The sequence below is a fragment of the Eleutherodactylus coqui genome, chromosome 9 (assembly GCF_035609145.1).
Source record: "Eleutherodactylus coqui strain aEleCoq1 chromosome 9, aEleCoq1.hap1, whole genome shotgun sequence".
In the NCBI taxonomy this organism is placed as follows: domain Eukaryota; kingdom Metazoa; phylum Chordata; class Amphibia; order Anura; family Eleutherodactylidae; genus Eleutherodactylus; species Eleutherodactylus coqui.
In genome coordinates, this window is record NC_089845.1 from 115,572,658 (window position 1) to 115,597,989 (window position 25,332).

The window sequence follows — 25,332 nt, forward strand, 5'->3', positions numbered from 1 at the left end:
GACTTTTCCTGAGCTGCACCAGTTCTCTGGAATGTACTATCCCAGGCAGTCATGCTAATCCCCACAGTCGTAAGCCTGCCCTGAAAACACATCACTTTAGGGAGGTCTACCTCATTTCCTAATCTAATTCTTCTCCATTTAGCCCTCCTCTACATTCTTCCTTAGAACCTGAGCCCCTTTAACAGATGACTGGACCATTGTACAAAACAAGCACTTGTATCTCTTGTGCTACCCCTACTTCATCCTAGATTGTAAGCTCTATTCAAATTGCCTATTGATTTAATACTGTATGTAATATCTGATTCTGCCTCTACATGTACCCTCTGATTTGTAAAGGGCTTTGGAATATGTTGGCACTATATAAATAATAATATTTTGTTCCTTAACTGATTTTGCTCTGGAATTATTACATTTGCATCATACATGATGGGCAATGGAAATAGTGGTTACTAGCTAATGTGCATCAACAGATTATATAAGTCCTTTCCTATATAAGTTTATTCCATAAGGAATAAACTTTCTTGGTAATGATCTACTAATATTAATAAAAAAAGCTATCCGGGTATAATATGTGCATCATGAAATCAAAAGCTGACATCCCTGCTTATCATTAGTTGTAAACCCTGGCTGGATCTATTCCAAATTAATATGAGATGCTTTAATCACCTGAACGCCAAATCACGTGACACTAAAAAACGGAAGCACTTCTTGCCTCCGTTAACGACTTAATGATCATAGTGAGTGTTATTACATTAGGCATCAGCCTTGTATGCAATAGAATAATTAAAGAGAGGGCTGAGGGTGAATTGCACCTGGCTACTACGATTGTCAAAAATTGTTTGTGGAGGTACAATGGCATCTCATGTTAATTGCCTGATACAATTATGCTGTTATCAAAGCATTGTATACAGTGGCTTGTGACAGCAATGGCAAATTGATGGGGATCCAGTTAAATATTTTGCAATTAGACCTCGACAACCGCTAACTTCAGAAGGGTCGGTGATCCAGGGATTATTCTGATTGCCAGACTGGAGTCAGGAAGGAATTTTTTCCCCTTAAATGGGGAAAATTGGCTTCTACATCATTATTTTATTTTTTTGCCTTACTCTGGATAAAGATTTGGAGGTAATGGGATGAACTGGATGGACATATGTCTTTTGTCGGCCTTACAAACTATGTTACCACTTTAACAACACCTCAAACCATACATCTTCAAGTCAGAGATGGCAGAAGGCCCCAAGAAGAAGGCAGTTACGGTCCTTTATGACTTCTACTTTTTTAGTTTTCATATAGCCCTCACTATTTCCTCCATAAACAGCTTGTGCAGTTCTCAATGCAGTGCCGACTGACGACCCTATCACCCATCTCTGCTCAATGCTCACCTCTCTGTACATCTGCTCTCTGGCTTCTGCTTACAATGGAAGCCATGACTCTGTGCAAGGGATCTAAATGACTTAAATGGGGTTCGGTTTAGGTTTACATCATTTTCATGAAAGAAATAGAGCTGTTGGTGCTCTATTTTTCATTGTACTGTAATTTTACATGCCTGCAATGCTGCTTCTCGCCACTAGATACCACTATAGAGCCAAAGGACTGTCCGCCTGTAACTTACAGAAGAAGGCACTGTAATTGGAGAGGCTGTTCTCAGGGAAGTAGTTCCAGCCCAAACAGGAAGGGGATGAAAAGTGTGTTCTTCAGAGCCATGTGTGAGCAGAAAGAGAGAGATACATGATCTGTAGAGGGTGGTGGTGTGAATTAGCCACCAAGTGTCCCCTGTAACATTCAGACAGAAATACAAGAGCTGTGTCACCAGTAAAGGGCTCTTAGTGCCCAGAGTAGTGTGGGACTGGAGGACACAGAAACAGTGTAATGCCATAACACAGACAGTAAGCCATGACCAGCACCAACATGAGTAACAGCAAAGGCAAAGTGAAATGTGTCTATAAAACCACCTGAAAAAAGAACAAGGGCACCCGGTGTATAAGATTAGTGATCCAGAGAGATGCAAAGACTTTGCATTATGGAAGCTAATGACATTCAGAGACTATTTACTGTTGTTACCTATAATGTATATATTCTGCCTTGTGGTGCCAGTTGCATGCCTGTACTTGCTGAATAGTTATCAATAAAGACCCAGTATATGGCAATCTTGCCACAGTATATTGTTGCTCGTTCCCCTGCACACCTCATCCCCTAAACTGAGAAATCTAATGCAGATACTGAACAATTACAGGTTGTACTTGATGCAGACCACCTCCACTTTTCTAGATAGTTCTGGGTGCAGCTTGAAAACTTTGCCCCCTTTTTTCTATCACCTATGAAAATTCAAGACTGGGGCAAAAGGTAACAAAATAGCTTGCTTCCTTTTAAGATTTCCAAAACAAAGAAAAACCCAAAATGGTTGAAACCTAAATAATTGAAAACTGTGCTTTATAGTAATTGCTTTTTTGAAAGTACACTTTGTACCTTGTACAGTATGTGAGTCTCTTAGTCATCGCTTGTCACAGTGGTCTGTGCTTCTTCATTAATCTTAAGAGGCAGATTTTATTTTCACCGTAGAGAATGGAGAAGGAGATATTCTTTTTTAATTCCTTTCTTTCTTTATAGGATCCTTTTTTTGTTACCGCTTTCTTATTATAAATCAGATCTAAGAGTAATACACACCAGACAATGCAACCATTTGTTCATACGGATGATAGAACCATCAGCTCCAAGTCAATGGAACGAGAATCCGTCAAAGAGAATCAATAAAGCTTGGTCAGCATTTCGCTGGTGTTCTTTACACGAGCAAGACTGATAATTTCAGAAGAAAGTAATGTGTCACAAGCCCTTGCCCTAACGAAGATTATAGCAAAGCAATCAGTCACTTGTTACAGGAGTGCCCGCTCTTCTAAAGAAGTTGACTACAATGGAAATGGCCCTCGTGATGAGACCTAAGATAACATCTGACCATTTCTTAAAGGGAACCTGTCAATAGCTGCTCTACTATACATTTTGCTGTATATAGGGCCTATTACTCAGGCAGGCAGCTACTTACTGCGGAGAGATAAATGGGGAAGTTTCTGCCTAGGATTAAATATAACTAACAAGTACTACACCAGATGTGGACATCTATTAGGCTCAGTCTACAAGTCTACACACTGAATACTACTTCTGTATCGGACAATGAATTCGGTGCAAAACCCTCATGCGTTATATTCTGATTTTGCAAAGGACTTTAGTGCATATTTTGAACTTTCCAATACATAGTGTCACTTCCGTGCGGCATAAGAGCCCCACACTCAGCACGGGCACAGGGTGACATTCACACTGAACGCAAGTATAATACACTATGCACTGCGGGACAATGAGCACCACTCCAGGAAGACGGAAAGAACCTGTCCCTACCAAACAGGGAAGTGAGGAGTCCTGGCCTGCAAACAGAGTTATTGTCCTGATAAGGACAGCCCCGCTGTCTTCCTCTGGGCCCTGACTGTCCCTATAGGAACCCCTGAAGAGATGAGCTGCCACAGCAATGCAAACAATAAAAGAAAGAACAAAAGAAAGGATAAAGCAGCGCTTAACTGAAATAGGAGCTTATCACCCAGGCTAGAGGATCTCCCCAACTCCAACCTCTCCTCTAGTAATCTGAATATAAAGCTCTCCACACCTGCAGATAGGAAGAACAACTGGAGAATCACACCCCAAACCCTCTCCCATGTATGACTAATAGTCAGCAAGCAAATATGCAGCGTACAGAGAGATAGCAAAGCAATCTCTGCACAACATGCATTAACCCTTGTCCTGCATAGCAACAGGGCGACAGGTCTGACCCTGCATCGCGGCCACCATGCCACGACGCTGTCGCAACCGACAAGCCGCGACATATAGACTGAAAGATGCTATAAAGTCCTAGGCAAAATCTGCATGTAGCACAAGAGGATTTTGCATCAGAATATTTGCTACATATTTGTGATACAATCCGCTACAAACTGCAGCAGAATTGACATGCTGCAGAATACAAAACTCCTAGCATGTCTTCGAGTCGGCAATGATTTTTTGTGCTACATGTGGATGGGTTTTTAAAATCTGCACCAAAAATCTGCAGTAATCCAACAACATGTGAATTCATGCATGCCACAATTTTGTTTCTGTTGAAGTTATGTTGAATCTAAGAGAAAAAAAATGTATCTTCCATATAAAATCTGAGGCACATGGAGTTACAGTAGAGCCAATGTAAAACTGAGACATAATATGGCCATGTGCATAAGAGCTTATTCATATGGATGATTTTCATCTGAAACGGACTGCACACAAATAGCACACTGCCCGATTATAGTCATCGGGGCTATAATGTGTCAATATCAATGCAGTGATATGACTAGTATAACAGATTTAGCCCTTTGATATATATACTCTAGACTTTCTATACACAGGAACATTAAAAACGATGTGGGATATGAGATCAGGCTTCATGGTAATACTTCCTATTTGATTAGGATCTAGTCTGGGTTTTCGTAGTACAATTTTGCAATATGTATTCCTCAATGTATATGCTTCTCTTCAAGTTTATTGTTGCCCTCTAGTTGTACCCTTGTTGGTAGCTGCCTAAGATTAAGTATAACCAGCAAGTTCTCTACCAGATGTGAGAACTTTGTGGTAGAACATCTATCAGGCTCAGTCTACAAGCAAATACTACTGTATTTCGATATCAGACTGCATCGCAAATCCACAATGAATTTGGTGCAAAATCATTGTGCATTATATTCTGATATTGTCAAGGACTTTAGTAAAGAATGGATATAAGCTGCAGACCAGCTTGCTGAGTGCCAGGAAATTTAGTGTCCTGGCTGCCAGCTTGGAGGAGGCGTCAAGAGTCAACATGGGCCAATGCCAAGCTTTGTGCTGAAGCTCTGGCAAGTCCACAGATGGAGTGTCCATCAGACGTAGAGAGACTACCTGCACTACGTCCTACTGAGGGGTCTGTTCATACAAATGAACAGTGTTTAGACAGTTGAGGCTCATTTACATGCAAAGACAATCTTTCAAACGATTAAAAGATTGACAGTTTTAGCAATGGTTTTGCATTAAGTACTAATGGGCACTAATGACCATTAGCACTTTATCAGCTTCATTTTGCGTGCAAATGAGCTGTTTGCAAATCCCAGCATATGGTCTGGACTTTGCACTCAGCTGCATTGTCTTCGCACAGGCTGCCACGGGCTGTTAGCAGAATACAATGTAATCAGCTGCTCCCATGCAGAACACAGCATGCTGTCCCTGCTATCTCTCTCTGGCTGAACAATGGATTTTATGCTCACCTAAAAATCATTGTTCAGCCGAAGAGTGAAAGATGAAAGCGTTTACATGCAACGATTATCACTCAAAAGCCATAATTTGAATGAATTTTGAGCAATAATCGTTGCGTGTAAATGGGGCTATATTGTAGATTAGATGTCAACCATTCTTTAGAGCCTCCTGCAGATGACCATATTACTAATGTGTGTTGCATGGATTCATAATACAAGGTGCATAAAGTGCTATCAGCTCATATTATACCTCAGTGTGCCTTCTATTTTATATTAAAGGGGTTGTCTCGCGGCAGCAAGTGGGGTTATACACTTCTGTATGGCCATATTAATGCACTTTGTAATGTACATCGTGCATTAAATATGAGCCATACAGAAGTTATTCACTTACCTGCTCCGTTGCTAGCGTCCCCGTCGCCATGGATCCGTCTAATTCTGATGTCTTCTGGCGTTTTTAGATGCGCTTGCGCAGTCCGTGCTTCTGGCTGGTGAATGGGGCCGCTCGTGTCGGAGAGCTGGTCACCGCGTCGTCATCGTAGCTCCGCCCCGTCACGTGTGCCGATTCCAGCCAATCAGGAGGCTGGAATCGGCAATGGAACGCACAGAGCCCATGGTGCACCATGGGAGAAGACCCGCGGTGCACCATGGGAGAAAACCGCAGTGCATCCCTGGGAAAGGACCGGCGGCCATCTTAGGGAGAAGATTTTTATAACTCCATATTTCGTCAGATCAGTGAGTAGCAAGCGGTTTAAAAACCACTTTAAATTGCTATTTTATGCCAGGGGGGTGACAGGGGGAATGGGGTTATGTAAAATTTTGATGTTTGCCGCGAGACAACCCCTTTAAGGATTATTATTGGCGCACTCTATTGCAGAGGTATTCTCTCATAGAAGCATTGTTCTTTATAGAGAATATGGTGCCAAATGCAGGTACTATGTGGCAGCTGGTTGAGTGTCTACCAGTTTGTATTGTGAAAATGTAAGGACTCTGCACTACTTGACAAGGTCCACGAATGATCAGAATTCTGACCTTGGTAGGCCAGTTGCTACGGTATGAGTTACCTCAGGTTTACACACCACAATCACCCTTAATAAGATCTGAAAAAAGTTTTATGGGCTGTGTGATGTCACACTGGATAAAAATCAGTTCTCGTGAGGTGTAAGAAGAACACAAATATAGTGTGAATATGACCCCTACTTTTTTGAATGGAGTCATATACATGAACATGCTCTACCTCATTGCATGCCGTGTGATGTGCATGTGAGTGCAATGCAAGGTTTCCCATTGAAATCAATGGGAAATACTTCTGATCCTGTATTGCGTGTGAAACTCATGCGAGAGGATTAGTATTTTCACTCATAAGCTCGAGTTTGGTATTACTGTAATATGTCTCCACCAGAAAAATTGGTGGAGACATGGGTTGGGCATCCTGAGTAATAGGGAACACCTACAGCTGCTGATTGACTGCTGCAGATATGTCCTCCTGTGTTCTCCAGCACTTCCCCGCTGGCAACGAACCAAGCTCCTGGAAGTGGCTCTGGCAGGGCCGCTGCAGCTGCTTCTGCTCCTGGCCGGGCAGTTCCTGGAATCGGCGGCAACTCCTGGCTGGCCAGCTTCTAGAAGCGGCTCCAGCAGGGCTGCTGCGGTGGCCGCTTCTGTTCTTGGGTGGCCAGCTCCTGGAAGCTGCTCTGGGATTCCTGCTGTGGCCGCTCCTGATAGGGCACCTCCTGGATGTGGCTCTGGCAGTCACACTGCGGCGACTCCTGGACGGGGGCACAGGCAGACATGGTGGGCATTGAGGAATGGCTTCGGTGGACACAAGGTCGGCATGGAGGCAGACAGCGTCTCTAGCATTGCCAGGAAACGTGAGCGTAGGCATACACAGCTGACAGTGGGAGCACTCCTAGATTCTGCAGCTTGTATTTTTGCCAGGAGATGTGAAGCCCAAGACAGGGTGCCTCAAAGTCGAACTGTTTCAATGAGTGTCTCAGATTATTAGATGTGACATCCAAACATGCAACATCGTCGGCGTAGTCCAGGTCGGTAAAGTGGTACTGCAGAAGAGTGACCCCATTACGTTGGACAATACGTTGAAGAATCCAGTCCATGGACCTGCAGAAGAGTGCAGGAGCCAAGACGCTGGAGACATGGTATACTAATACCCTCGAGTTTCACGGCCAGATATTCCGCTTGCCCATATGTAGGTAGCCTAGAGAGGCTGTTGCTACAGAGATTGAGTACGGTCGCTTATAGGGCCAAAAAGCATAAAGGCTTTCTCACAGTGGTCAGTTTATGTTCTGTGAATACATTTTCAGTATAGCGCTGAGATATTACTGTTGTGCCTTATTATACCTCTGCGACAATCCTTGGAGGGCGACCACCATCACTACTTCCAGGAAAAGATCATTACATCTCACTTTGTTTTGAGACAATTGCAACATCAGCATCAATAGCAAAAATCTTTTGAAAATGCTCATTTTATGTCATTTAAATACTGAAATTAACCCACCACTATGCAGATTATGTTAGTAGATGTATACTGGGAAATTTTGTGCTGTAGGGGGCAACAGACAGTCAGTCTGGTGCCTGAGACAAGAGGAAAAACACCCACAGGTATGGTATGGAATGGAAGATGTATGTCACAGAGGTTGTTAGCTTCTGTGATGTAGATCGGCCTAATAAACTCCTGGCCAGTTCTTCCACCTGAACCAGCAAGCTATGTAAAGGGACAGGTGGAAGTAAGGAGGTGTATGTGTCTGGGAGAACCAGACTTGTGTTGCGACCAGACTTCTGGTCAACCTGACTCAGATTGCAAGCAGAGAGAGATCTGTGACCAGGCGGAGAGACATTGTCCTGGGGGGACGCTTGGGGAGCTCTGGCCCTGGGAGCAAGAGGTCTGGAGAGAGACCTGGATGCTGGAGAGACTGTTCGTGTGCCTCAGGAAGGTTGGAGTGAAACCGTCCTGAGGGAAAACAGAGTGAGTCCTGAAGACAACTATATGAAGCGGCCCTGGAGAGTGGGTGAGAACCACAGTTGGACTGTTTATTAAAACCTTGAAGTAAAAGGATATTTAAGTTTACGTGCATAAAGTGCTATGCTGAAGCAAGCTGCTATTGCTGGGAAGTGTAAAATAATAGACATTTGGAGTTTAACCCATTGGTGTCTACCTTTGATGTGAGCGAATTAACCCCCGTGTTGCTACAGTGGATATATTCCTAAAGTGAATATATGGGATAATATACCCCCCCTTAAGTGCCACAGTGTTACAAAGCCCAAGACCACATGCCACAGATCGCATGCTTTTTTATAGGTCATGGAATTGGTAACATATACACATTAGGGTGGTTTATACTGCATACAGCACTTTTTTTTTTTTTGAGCGGGATTTGTGACGGAGGTTCAGGCACAAATGTGAAATCAACCTTATCCTCATTTTCATATAGTGAAGCACGAGAAAAGCAGAGCATCAATTTTAATGGAATAGGATCGCTATGAGAATACCACTTCTGTATGTTTATCATGGAAACCTGTATTATGTGAAGTCTGAAATACAGAATGATAATGTGCATTTCTTCTCATTTCTGCATTCACTATGTGGCATCACATGAGCAGCGATATCACCGACATCAGTCTTACAGGATGAGTGCACCATTTTATCATTGCAACACTTACAAATTGTCATTGCACATAACCGTTTTGATTTGGTCGGAACCTATTAAAAACTGCAGGACAAAATTCTTCTCCCCCCCCCCTCAATGGGTATATTACCATTTGACCTTCATTTTGTTGTTCATCTGATTGAAGTCCACTCTGCATGATATCAGCAATATAAAATGACTTACTTAAACCGACTTTCAAATGATATAAATTGAAGTGTGCAGGAGATAAGAGATTTTCTCTTACCAACAAGCAGAGAAGTGTGCAGAACAAAATTCATCCTCTAATATTTCCAGACACTGGAGCTGGCAAGCAGCTATTATAGACGCTTATCACAGATTTTTCAGGAAATATCGAAAATGCAGCCAGCATGAAAAGGATTAGGCCATGAAAATCAAACTGCTTGGACTTGAAAAGTGATTCAGTTTATTATTCAGGATTTTATCAGCATTAAAGAAGCCTTCTGCACTACATAACTTTATTGAAGTGGTAGGGATCAGGTTGGTATATGATGCCATAGCTCGCAAAGTCTTCTTCTTTATATACAGACTAGCTGATATACCCTCCTTCACCCGAGTTAATTTAATACAGGTATTTACTTGTTGTTTGCACAGAAAATTTATCACGGAGTCATGGTTACTTCAGAAGATCCAAGGAATAAAATATGTATACACATAGAGGTTAGATTCTCCTCAGACTGCATGCACTGATGCCTTTCTGAAGAATGTGCCACCCCTCCCACTCTTCACTTTTTACCCTTACAGGTAACACCCCTTTTATTCAAATGCAACCCCAGACTGGAGCTTGCAGCCCTTTCTTATCCTTAAAGGCATGCTCCATCCCTGCAGTCCATGGCCGCTTCCTTATGTACTTTAACAGCCTTTCAGTATATACACATAGACATGAGGTAGACTCTCCTCAGTATATACACAGAGGTGAGGTAGATTCTCCTCAGTATATGCACAGAGAGGTCAGTTTGATTGTTCTCAGTATATACACATAGAGGTGAGGTAGATTCTTCTTAGTATATGCACAGAGAGGTCAGTTTGATTGTTGTGCCAAAGAATGCTCGTGCCAAATTTCACGCTTGTAGGACACCGGGAATTTACATTACAAAGGGGTGCACTTACTTTTGCAGTTAGCATTGAATAATCGAGTTGTGACCCCTTGACTTTTCCTATTTATGACCTAAAGAATGGTCATGACAAATTTCATGTTTGTACGACATCGGGAAGTTAGAGAATTAGATTGGGTACATTACATAGGAGTGCCAATTAGAGATGAGCGAACGTACTCGGATAAGCACTACTCGTCCGAGTAATTTGCTTTATCCGAGTATCTCGCCGCTCGTCCTGAAAGATTCGGGGCGCTCCGCTGCTGACAGGTGAGTCGCAGCGGGGAGCAGGGGAGAGCGGGCGGGAGAGAAGGAGAGAAAGATCTCCCCTCCGTTCCTCCCTGCTCTCCCCTGCAGCTCCCCGCTCCGCAGCGCGTCCCGAATCTTTCAGGACGAGCGGGGAGGTACTTGGATAAAGCACATTACTCGGACGAGTAGTGCTTATCCGAGTACGTTCGCTCATCTCTAGTGCCAATACTTTTGTACTTAGCATTAAATAATCAAATTGCGACCCCTTTATTTTTCCTATTCAGGACCTAAAGAATGCTCGTGCCAAATTTCATGTCTATATGAAACCAGAAAGTTAGAGAATTAGATTATGTACATTACATAGGGGTGCCAATACTTTTGCACTTAGCATTAAATAATCAAGTTGTTACCTCTTTAGTTTTCCTATTCAGGACCTGAAGAATGTTCGTGCCAAATTTCACGCTTGTACGATATCAGGAAATAACAATACATAGGGGTGTACTTACTTTTGCAATTAGCATTGAGTTGTGACCCCTTTATGTTTCCTATTTTGGACCTAAGAATAGTCATGCTAAATTTCATGTATGTACAACCCCGGGAAGTTAGAGAATTAGTGGTGAGTCAGTCAATGAGTGAGTCAGTCAATCAGTAAGTGAGGGCTTTTACCTTTACATATATATATAGATGTACCAATCGTTAACGTGACTGATGGCGCTTCTCGATTTACAGCATCGTGCTACATTGTAGGCAGGTTATCATAATATGTTTAATGTCAAGTTAACATTTGCTACATCTGAAAATGAAGACAAGGGCTACAAAATAATATAATTTTCATAATATGCATTGTGCCTCACCTGTGCACTAGACTTAGGCTGAAGTCATTTAGGGTCATAGAAGAAGTGTTCTATGATACAGACACATTATGATCAGTGGAGGTCCATACGCTAGGATCACCACCAAAGCCATGACTATAGTGGGTGATGAGATGTGGTCACACCCAAGCTCTGGAACCTTAGGTGGCCCATAAGGTCTCTCCCCATATTACGAGACCAGTAGTATAAATATAGCATTATAATAGAGGGCCCTGTTTATAGGCGTAGCGTCAGGGGATGCTGGGGTCGCCATGGTGCGAGGCTGTTTCCACATAGATTGTGACCGTGCTATCCGGCCATGAAACACGGCCTAAGGCCGGCTTCACACTGGCGTGGGTGATGTTGCGCCGTGTTTCACGGCCCAATATCGCCCTCGCAATCCATGCGAAACCCCTAGATGCAAGGTGTTTCCATGTGGAAACAGCCTTGCATCACTGCGGGGCTGAAAGATTTTTCCGTGGCAGAGGTTCGCGGAGTTCTCCCATTAAGAACAATGGGTGATATTGCCGAAAGATAGGACATGCTGCGATTCTTTTTCTGCATGGCATCGCAACGTGGTGCAATGCAAGACAACATTGCAAATGTGACTAAATTCATTCAGAAGAATGGGTTTCATATCTGTCTTGCAACGCACAAATCTCGCATGATTCTCTCACCAGTGTGAAGCCGGCCTCAGGGTATGGATTCCGCTGTGGAATTCTGTCACTTTTTCAGTGCAGAAACTCATCAGAAAAACCACCTGCAGACTCTGTCTATTGACAGGGCTAAATCCGCATGTGGATTCCGAGGCAAAAACTGAGGTAGACTAGCTGCGGTTTGACAGGCATATTCCACATGAAAAATTCTGTAGTGTGACGATATCCTGTGTGACTAATGTGGTAAGAAACACAAACTGGTGCAGATTTCAACTAAAAGTTAAGCCAGTTTCCGACATAATTATATATATGTGCCCCATCCAAACCAGTTGCATTCTAGCCTGATGAAGGATCGATTGAAGACCTGAAAGCTAGTTGTAACATAATGTATTTTTGTTAGATATTAAAAGGTATCATATCTACAAGATTACTTGGTTTCTCTCACAGAGAACAATCACACTTTGCTCTACTGGCTGACACCGTACCAAACCTTATTTTCATTTGCCATAACTATAGTACATCTGACGGGCCACATGCAGCCACTTGCCCCAACACTAAGCTCCCCCCAGCTTAAAAAAGAGACGGAGGCCTAAAAAAAATGGCAATTAGTTGTAATGTGTTGGGGAACACTGTAGCAAGTGTTCCATACTGCTTCAGCGCCACCACAGGGGAAATTAAATATTGCACAATTGCAAATTAAATCAATAGGCTGTGCATGTAAGGTATCTTGGGCGCTCTTGGCTTAGGCTAATACCTGAGGGTCCTGAAATGGCAACTCCCTTCGATTGACTTAAAATTACGTAACAGGCTATAGGCTGTTTTTTAATGCACATTTCTTTAATGAAAACACCAACACCAAACACGGTATGATAAAAAAAATGTAACACAAAAGAGCATTGTACTCTCTAAACCGCACTCTATTGGAGCAGCGGTGTTGTGTCAGCGGGCAGAGTGATGTCCCAGGCGCTGTTCTGCCGATTCTCAGGTACTTGTCACAACAAGTTAGAGCGAACAATACACCAAGCAGCATCCACATTTTTCTTCTTTGAAGACACAATGCAGCTACATATTATGGCTTGACACATCGTTTAGACTTCATCTCATTCTTTCAGACAGGAAATTGTTTGGTTGGGATAACTTTTTTCAGCTGCAGTAGAAGGTGTTTTACAAACATAGGACCATGTCAAATGAAAGTGCTAATAATTATGTCTTTCGCTCCCATCCGCATCAGAAGCTCCATTTATAGACACCAGCGCGTATCCATCCCAAAGTCCCTGATGAAATAGCACAGCATGCTGCACTACTTCTTTCCAGGGAAATGCTGGAGGGCATGACGGATTCTGGACGGAGCCCATTATAGTCAATAGTGTCCGCCATGCGCTCTTCTGTTCCGTCATAGCATGAACTAGTTCCCAGCAGGGATGCTGTTTTTTGCTCCCATGGAGGCAACAGGAAAGCAAAATCCAGGAACAGAACTGTGAACATTTTGAGATTTTAAGCAGGCTGATTATGGGTAGGGACTTGACTTCCCTTGTCTTCATAGCCTAATGCCAAATGAAGACAAACATTTAAAAGCTTGTCTGTGTTGCATTCACTATAAATTTGACTTTTTCCTGTGTGAGCACTGAGCAGTTCTGAATGATGTTCACATGCTGTCCGTATGTTTTACTTCTGTATATTATGCACTTTTCATATCCAAAAAACTGAATTAGGACGCAATTTTTTTTTCTGCGTCTCTTAGCAATGGACCCATGAAATCTGGATGACACATGCGGTCTATTTTTTTGTGCCCCCATTGACTTGAATGGGCAAGTCTTGTCTGCAAATTGGACCAGAATAGTAAATGCTCTGATTTTCTTGTGTGTCTGTGTTAAAAAAGGGAACACAGACAACACCTAAACTTTGAACATATTTGGAAGCCTTGGAAAAACTTCAGACTTACCAGAAGTATAGGCTTTAGCTCCCCAACAAGAATCCCCACTTAATGAGACTACCTTTACTCTACTTGTGGTTATTTTTCACTCAAAGCTTCCTTAAGAACCCTCAGAGCCTACAATTTGGCAGATCCAGTGGATGTACAACTTTGTAAATAGTTTTTTTTCTTGTTTCGTTATGTCATCTGCGAAGTACAAGCAAATAATAATGTATACTCTACCTCTAAGTAGGTTCATTGCAATGTTAGTCTCAAAGGATTTACCTTGGCATACTTTGACCGCCCTATCCTTCTATCAACCCAGGTATGTACAATGTGCATTAAATTGAAAAAAATGCGTGTGCCGTGCAGTTTGCCGTGCTCAGCCGTAGACTTCTATGGGCAGTGCGGGCACGGCAGTCTGAAAAGAGCCAGATTTCCATACAGTGTGCGATCTTCAGAGGGACACCGCTGGAACATGGGAGCGGGTGAGTATAAAAAAAATGTATCACCCTGCTCCCTGTCACCTCTACTAACAGCACCATAGCTTAGGTTATGATGATGCTGTAGGGAAGTTCCCTTTAAATAAAAATGTACTGGGAAAGAATTGCCCCATAATATAGTTATAAAACCCCTGCTCTTATACTTTATTTGTACTATTCTCATATTAGATTATCTGTAGGACTCGTGACATCATAAAAATACCACTCCGGACGTTACGGAATGCTCATTGTCCACGCTAAATCAAATCACCACGAGACGCAGAGTCAAATGAATTGGATTTACCCAACGAAACAAACCATGCTGCCAGCCTTGCTGGAAAAGTGGTGATTAGGTGAAAGCCTATGCTTCAAGCCATAATGTAATCAGTGAGGGAACAGCAAAGAACATAAAGGGACTGTAGGCTGCTGGTAGGAAACTTGACTGTCGCTGAGTGCATTAGAACAGCGGGGAGCCTAAGACATATCTTCAGTCACAGCCATACATTCTGTACATGGTAAAAGTTTTATCTCCAGCTGATGCAATCTATAAAGAAACTTTCCCGTTCTTTTTCATGTTTATGTAGGGCTCAGTTTTCCGTGTCTGGAGCCACATGCTTTCTGAGGGAAATAATTCAATTTTTCCTTTTGATTCAATGTCCTACTATTAGGTTTTATATGCTACATTATTACACTACCGTTCAAAAGTTTGGGGTCACATTGAAATGTCCTTATTTTTGAAGGAAAAGCACTGTACTTTTCAATGAAGATAACTTTAAACTAGTCCTAACTTTAAACAAATGCACTCTATACATTGCTAATGTGGTAAATGACTATTCTAGCTGCAAATGCCTGTTTTTTGTGCAAAATCTACAAAGGTGAAAAGAGGCCCATTTCCAGCAACTATCACTCCAGTGTTCTAATGGTACAATGTGTTTGCTCATTGGCTCAGAAGGCTAATTGATGATTAGAAAACCCTTGTGCAATCATGTTCACACATCTGAAAACAGTCTAGCTCGTTACAGAAGCTACAAAACTGACCTTCCTGTGAGCAGATTGAGTTTCTGGAGCATCACATTTGTGGGGTCAATTAAACGCTCAAAATGGCCAGAAAAAGAGAACTTTCATCTGAAACTCGACAGTCTATTCTTGTTCTTAGAAATGAAGGCTATTCCATGCGAGAAATTGCTAAGAAATTGAAGATTTCCTACAACGGTGTGTACTACTCCCTTCAGAGGACAGCACAAACAGGCTCTAACCAGAGTAGAAAAAGAAGTGGGAGGCCGCGTTGCACAACTAAGCAAGAAGATAAGCACATTAGAGTCTCTAGTTTGAGAAACAGACGCCTCACAGGTACCCAACTGGCATCTTCATTAAATAGTACCCGCAAAACACCAGTGTCAACATCTACAGTGAAGAGGCGGCTGCGGGATTTTGGGCTTCAGGGCAGAGTGGCAAAGAAAAAGCCATATCTGAGACTGGCCAATAAAAGAAAAAGATTAAGATGGGCAAAAGAACACAGACATTGGACAGAGGAAGACTGGAAAAAAGTGTTGTGGACGGATGAATCCAAGTTTGAGGTGTTTGGATCACAAAGAAGAACGTTTGTGAGACGCAGAACAAATGAAAAGATGCTGGAAGAATGCCTGACGCCATCTGTTAAGCATGGTGGAGGTAATGTGATGGTCTGGGGTTGCTTTGGTGCTGGTAAGGTGGGAGATTTGTACAGGGTAAAAGGGATTCTGAATAAGGAAGGCTATCACTCCATTTTGCAACGCCATGCCATACCCAGTGGACAGCGCTTGATTGGAACCAATTTCATCCTACAACAGGACAATGACCCTAAACACACCTCCAAATTGTGCAAGAACTATTTACAGCAGAAGCAGGCAGCTGGTATTCTATCGGTAATGGAGTGGCCAGCGCAGTCACCAGATCTGAACCCCATTGAGCTGTTGTGGGAGCAGCTTGACCGTATGGTACGCCAGAAGTGCCCATCCAACCAATCCAACTTGTGGGAGATGCTTCTAGAAGCATGGGGTGCAATTTCACAAGCTTACCTCAACAAATTAACAGCTAGAATGTCAAAGGTGTGCAATGCTGTAATTGCTGCAAAAGGAGGATTCTTTGACGAAAGCAAAGTTTGATGTAAAAACAATGTTATTTCAAATACAAATCATTATTTCTAACCTTGTCAATGTCTTGACTCTATTTTCTATTCATTTCACAACGCATGGTGGTGAATAAGTGTGACTTTTCATGGAAAACACAAAATTTTTTTTTTTGAACGGTAGTGTATATATATTTATTATATACGCAGCATATATTTTAGCTATATTATTATTATCATCATGTATAATTTTATAAGTGGCATATATTATTTAATCTGAAAAATGAGCATAATACATTGTGTTTTTTGCTAGCTTGTAAAAAGCTCCATGAATTTCATGTGTTATTACTACATTTTTTTGGTAGCATTTTTTCATACAGATATGCTTTTTATTCCTATAAAGAACCCTATTGGAAATACCTGAAAAAAGGCACACTTACATATTGTCAGGATCTACGCCAAGATTTTAGCGAATGGGTAGAAATTATTCATTCCTTCCATCACGCACTATGACCAGTTGTAGGGAGGCCGGGGATAACACCATTAAGGTTTTAGCCTTGATTTCCTATGCTAAACAATGGTGCTCTCCTTTGTGCCTCCTTACCATCGATGCCGATAAAGCATTTATCTGGGTTGAGTGGAGTTTTCTGCAAGTGCCACTGGCTTATATGGGGCTGGGACCCATTTGGATCTCATTTATAACGGCTCTCTATTTTGCTCCTACGGCACAGGTTCGGGTCAACTGGAATCCGTCACGACCTTTCCCTCTGAAGAATGGGATGCTTCTTAACTCCCCTTCTGTATATTCTGGTTATGGAGTTCCTGGTAAGAGCCACACGTACCAACACTTCCATAGCGGGGGCAAGAATAGGGCCTCATGAATATAAGATGGCCCCTTTTATTTTGCTCCAATCTGATTGTAGGCTTTCCAAATATTTTGAAGGAATTCCAGACTTTTGGGGATTAGTAGCATGGCTCATATTCGGCAAGTGTTCCCAAAATTTGACCCATTTAGGAGTCTATTAATGGGCTATACAATAAACTGTGCAGTTCCTCCTCCCATTGGACATTAGAAATAGCAGTGCTGGCCATGATTTCAGGAAAGATCTCACACCAGATAAAGCACTTGCTATGTTTTTTCTTCAGACTGCACGCCTTGTTATACCACATCATTGGAAATCGCCTAAATCTCCATCTAGCAAAGAGTGGTTTAAAACATTTGAGGAGTTGCAACCTGTGGAGGAGCTCATCGCAGAGGATTCCGACACTGGCGACAGGTACTATGGTGTGTGGCAGGTGTGTTTCACGATCACGCGGTCCACTCCCTTTGTGGAGTGTTTAGCTCCTGTGATTAGTAGTCTCCCCCTCCTTTTTTCTTTTGTTCCTTCCCCTCTCATACCCCTTCCTCCTGTGTCTGTTTGTTGGTCACATGTAGTTGTCTACTCGTTTTCATCATTCCCGATTCTTTCGATTGTTCTTGTTCATACTTCCTATTGGCTTTATGGGAGTCTATTCTTGCCTGTTGTATACTATGTAATGGTTTTGTATAGCCTTCTCTAACATGCGCTCCTTGTTTTTCAATAAAAGTTCTTGAACGTAAAAGCCACACCTAGAATGGGCTACATTTAGAGAGGGGAAATGCCCTGGACCCCCACAAAAATGAATCAAAAGTAAAGAGAAACACTTAAAAAAGCACTGTTTGTGGTGCGTTTCATAACTCCTTGTTATGGGAGTAATCACTTAATTTAGGTGATACTCAATGGGCACCGCAGGCTTATCGATTAGGTATGCCTAATTATTATTCAATGCTTTGGAGAAAAAAACAATGAAAAACACTCAAGTGATGTTTCCAAGCTCCTCTGAAGCGCCTTATTATTGCATAGTTTATATAGCAACATCTCTAGCACTTGATCATCGGTTACTTCGCCTCGTCAGCATGCAATCATAATTCAAAAGCGAATGATAGTTTACATCTTGTACACATTCATGTATCTACAGCTGTAGAAGCATAGAAAATTCTTTTATGCATTATGTTCTATTGCAAAGAAAATGGTCCTTGAAAAGGACACTCAGTACACGAGCGAAGAATAACGGCAACATATCTGGAATTATGATTATCGATTCAAGGACATTTGTTAAAGAAGAATTCATTATTAGAAATTGTATTTTTCTGTCGCTTTGTGAGTGTATAAAGGAATGATGTGCTTTTATACCATTACTCTTGGGTTACTTTCACACTGTTGACCTTCAGCTAACATCCAGCCGCAGCGGTTTTTGCCTTAACCCTTTCCAATCCACTGTCTGACATCTCAAGACATTATGATTTAAAGGGGTTGTCCCGCGGCAGCAAGTGGGTCTATACACTTCTGTATGGCCATATTAATGCACTTTGTAATGTACATTGTGCATTAATTATGAGCCATACAGAAGTTATAAGAAGTTTTTCACTTACCTGCTCCGTTGCTAGCGTCCTCGTTTCCATGGAGCCGTCTAATTTTCGGCGTCTAATGGCCAAATTAGACGCGCTTGCGCAGTCCGGGTCTTCTTCTTTTCTCAATGGGGCCGCTCGTGCAGGATGCCGGCTCCGTGTAGCTCCGCCCCGTCACGTGCCGATTCCAGCCAATCAGGAGGCTGGAATCGGCAATGGACCGCACAGAAGCCCTGCGGTCCACCGAGGGAGAAGATCCCGGCGGCCATCTTCAGCAGGTAAGTAAGAAGTCACCGGAGCGCGGGGATTCAGGTAAGCGCTGTGCGGTGTTCTTTTTTAACCCCTGCATCGGGGTTGTCTCGCGCCGAACGGGGGGGGGGGTTGAAAAAAAAAAAACCCGTTTCGGCGCGGGACAACCCCTTTAAGGCTGTACAGCTCCCATGTTGGAAGACCCCCGTCGGGGTTCTCTTACCGTATATTGCCAGCCTCTCTGCTGTTGGATCCTATCCAACGTGTCACCTCATGCAGTACTGGCTTTAGCCAGCAGATAGCGCAGTTGTATAACGGCAGAAAAAGAGTAAGCCCCCTAGGAAAACCAGGATACAAATTGGATTGGAAAGGGTTAAAAGACACAGCTAAAACCACTGGATAAACATGGCATTTTTCCTAACAACATATATGTGAAACCACCCTAAAAGGGTTGTCTCGTGCCAGCGACCCCCGTCCATATGCCCTTTTAGGATGCGTTCACACACAGCAGAATGGCTGCGGAATTTTAGCTATGGAATGCGATTTAAAATTTTGCAACAATGTGCAGTAAAATGTCCACAAAGTAAACAGAGGCATACACTACATTAAAGAATATTAATCTTTATGACACTTTATGATCATCATAGCATAAAAAAATGATTATTTATTCACTCAGGTGTAAAGGTTGTCCAAAAACAGTATAAAAAATATAACACCTAATACACGGAATCCGCACGGGTCACCCGCGCGTAAGATCGACAATTCAAAGTCCCCATAGGGAATCTTTGGCATCATGCAGTACTGGCTTTAGCCAGCATATAGCGCCGTTGTATAACGGCAGAAAAAGAGTAAGCTCCCTAGGAAAACCAGGATACAAATTGGATTGGAAAGGGTTAAAATCAAGTAGGGAGGTGGGGAAAAGGCAGGGAGGTGGATGATGCGTGGATGATCCGCAGTACATCCGCATGGAAAAACCATTACATCCTGCAAATGGTTTCCGCGGGTCTCCTGCTGCGGAAATCTGCATGTGGAATCTGATTTGCCCGTGGATATGCGGCCTAAAAGTTACTTTAGGCTGTTTTCACGAGGGCGACAAAATCACGCGATTTTTTCAAGATGTGACAGCGCTACAGATCGCATATATGTGAAACCCATGCTTTCCAATTGGTTTCTTCCCATTAGCGATGTTTTGTAGACTGCAACATTGCATTAAAAAAAAAATTGCGGCTTTCTTAATATTGGCACGATTTGCGATGTTTTATAGCCCATGTTTAACTATGAAGCCTTCCTTTGTGTTGCATCGCATAAAATTGCGGTTTTCGTGCGGTGCGATGCAACTTTTACAGTAGGAAGTCTTACTGTTTTACCCCAAAATAAACCCTTTCTGCATAAAAAACTCCCCAATACATTACCTAACATGCGCTGTCCACTCCGCCACACTTCTCCTCCGGCAGTTTCACAGCACTTGTTTGTAGTCTTTAGCCAGCCCTTCCTGGTCAGGGGCTTCATGAATCCCGCCTCCAGGAAGTGATGGCTCTGATTGGTTCATCGAGCTCCGTGGCTCAGCCAATCACTGCAGCGCTTAATGAACCAATCACAGCTACTCAATGTGATGCTTGTGATTGGTTCATCGAGCGCTGCAGTGATTGGCTAAGCTGTGGCATTCGAGAAAATTGCAGCTGTAGAGCATGACACTATTTTTTTTCTCGCAATGTAGCAGCGTACAAAACATCGCTAATGGGAAGCAACCAATTGCAAAGCATGGGCTTCACATACACGCGATTTGTAGCGCTGTCGCATGTGCGATTGTCGCCAGTGTGAAAGCACCTGAAAAAAGTCACGGACACATCAAAAATCCCCCATTTCTACGAACTGCGCAGGAATTTCTTCTGTCTGGTTGGAACCCTACATACAGGATATAATCCTGCACTAGATTCACATAGAAGGTAATGCTGGAATGAAAGCCATAGACTAGTAAAGAGATGTGGCTGGATGTAAACAGGGTGGTGGACCACTACCATTAGTAAAAACTCATTACTAAAGCAATATCTTAATAAACGATAAATGTTCCTTTATGGAATATTACGATTGGATTTTAGTATATATGGCTAGAACAGTCTAACAAGCAACTGCCTGGAGCTGGAGATGAAACTGTCTGCGTTGCCAATAGCAACCAATCATAATGCGACTTTCATTTCTCCCAGTACTGTTAAAAAATGAAAGCTGTGCTGTGATTGGTTGCTACGGGCGACATGGTTTTCCTTGCAGTTTCATATCAGGACTGTGTTTTTGAACTTTGAGTCTTTGGACCGTACCACCTTATAATAGGGGGAATAAAGATAAAGAGTAGCGCTCTTTAACAAAAATAATCGTTTTTCATCTCTTGTTTTGACATTAAAAAATATAAATAAATGTCCTCTCTTTGACCTGTGAACAGCTATTATTGTCCACCCCACGTTGTCATTATGGTAACACGTGACTGTATGAGATCCCCCCCCGCTGGCTGTCACTTAGGTCTTCTGTTTCAGGAAGGAAACGTAGTCTGTTCTGAAGTGAATTTATTAGAGGGAGAGATATATGGTGACTTATGGGGCAGGAAAGTGTCTTCGGCATGACGTGCTTAGAGCTCGAGTCAGCCATTTTCTAGGAGTCCGAATGTATCAGCAGAACATGTAACTTCAGCACTCGGCACTGGAGACAGGGAAGTTATATTGAACTCGGCCTCTTGTGGCAGAGGGACACTTGAATACTCCTTTGATAGTTGGTAAGTTTGTGCTATAATTTGGGTTATTGGATATAAATTGTAACTGTGCTTGCTGTGGGACAGGGGGTATTCCTGCCTGCTCCTCTTATGGGGTCAGCTCATATAATAGGTTCATATTTGCATAGACTTCCTTAAAATAATGTGTGAACACAAGTATAGTAAGTACATTCTGCTGCGGCATGACCGATTGTTTTATTCCTGGGCCGATATAACATAACAGTGCATCCCCCATATTTTTTGGCCACCGCTGTATGTAGCGGCCGCGACGGTTTCCCCCGTCTGTAAGAATGAAGGGTTGAATTGGTGTCTAAGATGACGGGCTGTAGCCCTCTATAACGTATGTGAGAGAGGGATGAAAGGAGGAGAAAAAGGGCTAAAAACAATAATTACGTTAAAAATTAAATTATGGAATAAATTAAAGCACATTTCCAATTAAAGGGGTTTTCAAGTGAAATACTATTTCTGACCTATCATCAGGATAGGTCATGAATAGTTGATCGGCTGCGGTCCACCGCTCGGGAAATCAATGAGCGCCATGCCTGCAGTTACAAGTGCCGGCCACTACACGGAGGTCGGCGCAGAGGCTTCCGCTTCGTCCTCTGTGTTATTGCGGTCCTAACAGCATGCGCCTGCTTAGCTGATCGGTTGGAGTCCCAAGCAACGGACTATGGAGCATAGTTGCGCATGAACAAGGTTTTTATTTTTTCCTCGCCGGCCATTTAAACTCTGCGCCATAGCGCAGGAGTTTGAAAACAAACGCGGGAACATAGATCCGTAGTTAATACTACCGGGGCAAGTCCTATCTTTTCTCACTTGTACAATTAACAGCCGCGAATCCTGAGAGTGAAAACTAAATCAATTGAAATTGGTGGTTTAGTTTTGTCCGCAGTTATCACGACCGTATAACGAGACAGGTTCATGTGTCTAAGCCCTAAGATCTGCGGTGCCTCATGGCAGCTCTTGCCGGTCGGTGTGCACAGAGCTGTTTTCTGGCAGCCGGTAGTCACATTCACTCTATTGACGTGCGGCTGTAGGGCTGACAGGAAGTGGCAGTGAAGAGGTCGGACACCGCCAAAGTGATGGCATATCCTGGCAATGTGCCAACACTTTACTAGATGGACTACCCCTTTAAGATATTCATGATGTGTATCGGCATTATGTAGACTGGGTCCCGATTCTTTAACAAGGATGCTTAGCGGAGTCGGGTGGGGTCAGGACACGGCTCGTGGTTATTTACATGCCCGTATTTGCAGTATTTGTACGCCCCGTATTTTTTCTTGTAAACGGGCCCTTTAGAATATATATCAGTCTATGCCCATGTCTTTGGACAGAGACCATCATGGTAGGCATATAGCGGAGGCAGCTATATTGTTGCTCTTAGGCCGAATGCACATGACCGGGCTGGTTTCCGCGTGCGGGATTCGACCCTGTGCCCGGCCTGTGACTCCCATGTACCTGTTCGGTGTCAATGGAAGCTGCCTGTGTGGAATCCGCGCTGAAAATAGAACATGCTGCGATTTTCCCACTGCGAGCGGAAAATCGCGATTCACGCTCGGGGACACGGAAAAGCGATTTTGCATAGCATGTCTATGGACAGTATTTGCTTCGGAATCCAGAGGCGGATGCCTGCTTCGTATTCCGCAATGCAAATACGCCCATGTGCATTGAGCCTTAGGCTGGGTCGATTCGGGGTTAATTACCAGTAGAGTGTCTGCAGCCGGCATTCTGCTGCAGATCAGCCAAGAAATGCCTGCCTCCAAACCCGCACCGGGTTTCATCGCGAATTCCTCATTGAGAGGGGGTGATGCATTATTTTGCACGACGCAATTGCATACTCAAGATACGTGCTTGTGAACGAAGCCATTGAAATGAGTGGGTTCTAATTTCTGTGTATTGCGGTGTATGATTATATTGACGTGTACATCGGAGGCTCGTCTCAGGGTCAGTTGTGTTGGATAAGAAAAATGGCAAGTGAGTCTGGCGTAAAGGCGACAAGATAACCGAGTGCGCTTAAATATGCAAACAATAAATGCCCTCGTTACCGGTACTTTGCAGAATACAGTAAGGCCACTCCCACACTTGCGTTCAGAAAACGTCTTTTAAGATCGCGCCATTTGTACGTTGATTTTGAGCAGCCTTTTTGAATGCACATCGCAGAGTTTTACAGCGCTTTTTATTGCACTCCGTCATTGTGATGGGGAGCGTTTACAACGCGCTCGAAAATCGTCTGTCAGCCGCATTGGAGGATCGCTACTTCCCCGAAGTAATGCGAGACATTTTTGATACAAAAACGCCTCGGGTCTGCGGGTAATCGCACATTGGCGAGTGCGGTATCGACCCGCGTGAAATTAGCCTTACATGGAGTGGAAAATTTCCTTATCAAATCTGCATGATTTTTGAAAAACTCTGCGGCTCCTGAATCTGCAAACGCTATTCAACGAGTGGCTTAAAATACAAGGGTTAAAACCCACAGCAGATCTGCAACAATGTACTTGGCAAAATGCACGCCATTTATGTGCGGATTTCGGCACTGTGGATTTGTAGTGGGTTTTCTGTTACAGAAAGGTACCCTTTAGGGCGGTCACACGCAAGCGTATTTGAATTGCGTATTACTGACGCATGATTTGTGATGAATGGCTTCCAAGAAAGTACATTTGAATTGCAGAAAGGTTCCCTGGGTTGATCAGGGAAATGCGGTGGATATAGTATATCTTGACTTAAGTAAAGCATTTGACAAAGTATCTCATACCATACTTATTAAAAGAAATTACCGAATATGGCCGCCTACAGACGGCCGGGTCGGATCCCCTGCGAGAAATCTCGCAGCGGGACCCGACCCGCGCCCCTGCAGGGACCAGTGCGGCTCTCATCTTCTCCCGCGGCTCTGTGATGTTCTGGCTGCCGGCCAGCCGGTGCATGCACACAGCAGAGCCGGGGCGCCGGGAGTGACATTTCTGTGTGGGCCTCTGCGAGACCCAGTGATCTTCAACATTTTTATAAATGATCTGAAGGAGGGAATTGATGGGAAGCTGATCCATTTTGCCGACGACACAAAGCTGGGAGGGATAGCTAACACTAGGGAAGAGAGAGAGATTATTCAATAAGATCTAAAAAAGCTTGAACAGTGGGCAGAATGATATTTAACAATGAGAAATGCAAAGTCCTACATCTGGGCAACAAAAATGAAAATGGCACATATAGAATGAGAGGAATTGGGCTAAGCAGCAGCAGATGTGGAAAAGACTTGGGTTTACTAATAGATCTTAGACTGAACATGAGTCAACAATGTGATGCTGCAGCCAAAAAGGCAAACACAATTCTGGGTTGTATTAAGAGAAGCATAGAGTCTGGATCACATGAGCTAATTATCCCCCTCTACTCTTCTGGGCACCGCACTTTAAAAAAGACATAGACAAACTGAAGCAAGTTCAGAGAAGAGTTACCAAGATGGTGAGCGGTCTGCAAAGCATGTCCTATGAAGAGCAGTTAAAGGATCTGGGAATGTTTAGCTTGCAAAAAAGAAGGCTGAGAGGAGACTTAATAGCGGTCTACAAATATCTGAAGGACTGTCACAG

At 43.2% G+C, this 25,332-nt stretch overlaps 1 protein-coding gene across 2 annotated transcripts in view; it reads left to right on the forward strand.

Moving 5' to 3' along the window:
- Positions 1-25,332, forward strand: part of CPQ (carboxypeptidase Q) — a 459,208-nt gene that overhangs the window by 21,016 nt on the left and 412,860 nt on the right. The window contains exon 1 of one of the 2 annotated variants that reach the window (XM_066578368.1): positions 21,709-21,757. The exons of the other annotated variant lie outside the window; for it this stretch is intronic. The gene's annotated coding sequence lies outside the window, so the exon portion shown is untranslated. Of the gene's footprint in view, positions 1-21,708; positions 21,758-25,332 lie in introns of those variants that run through there. 2 annotated transcript variants of the gene reach the window in all.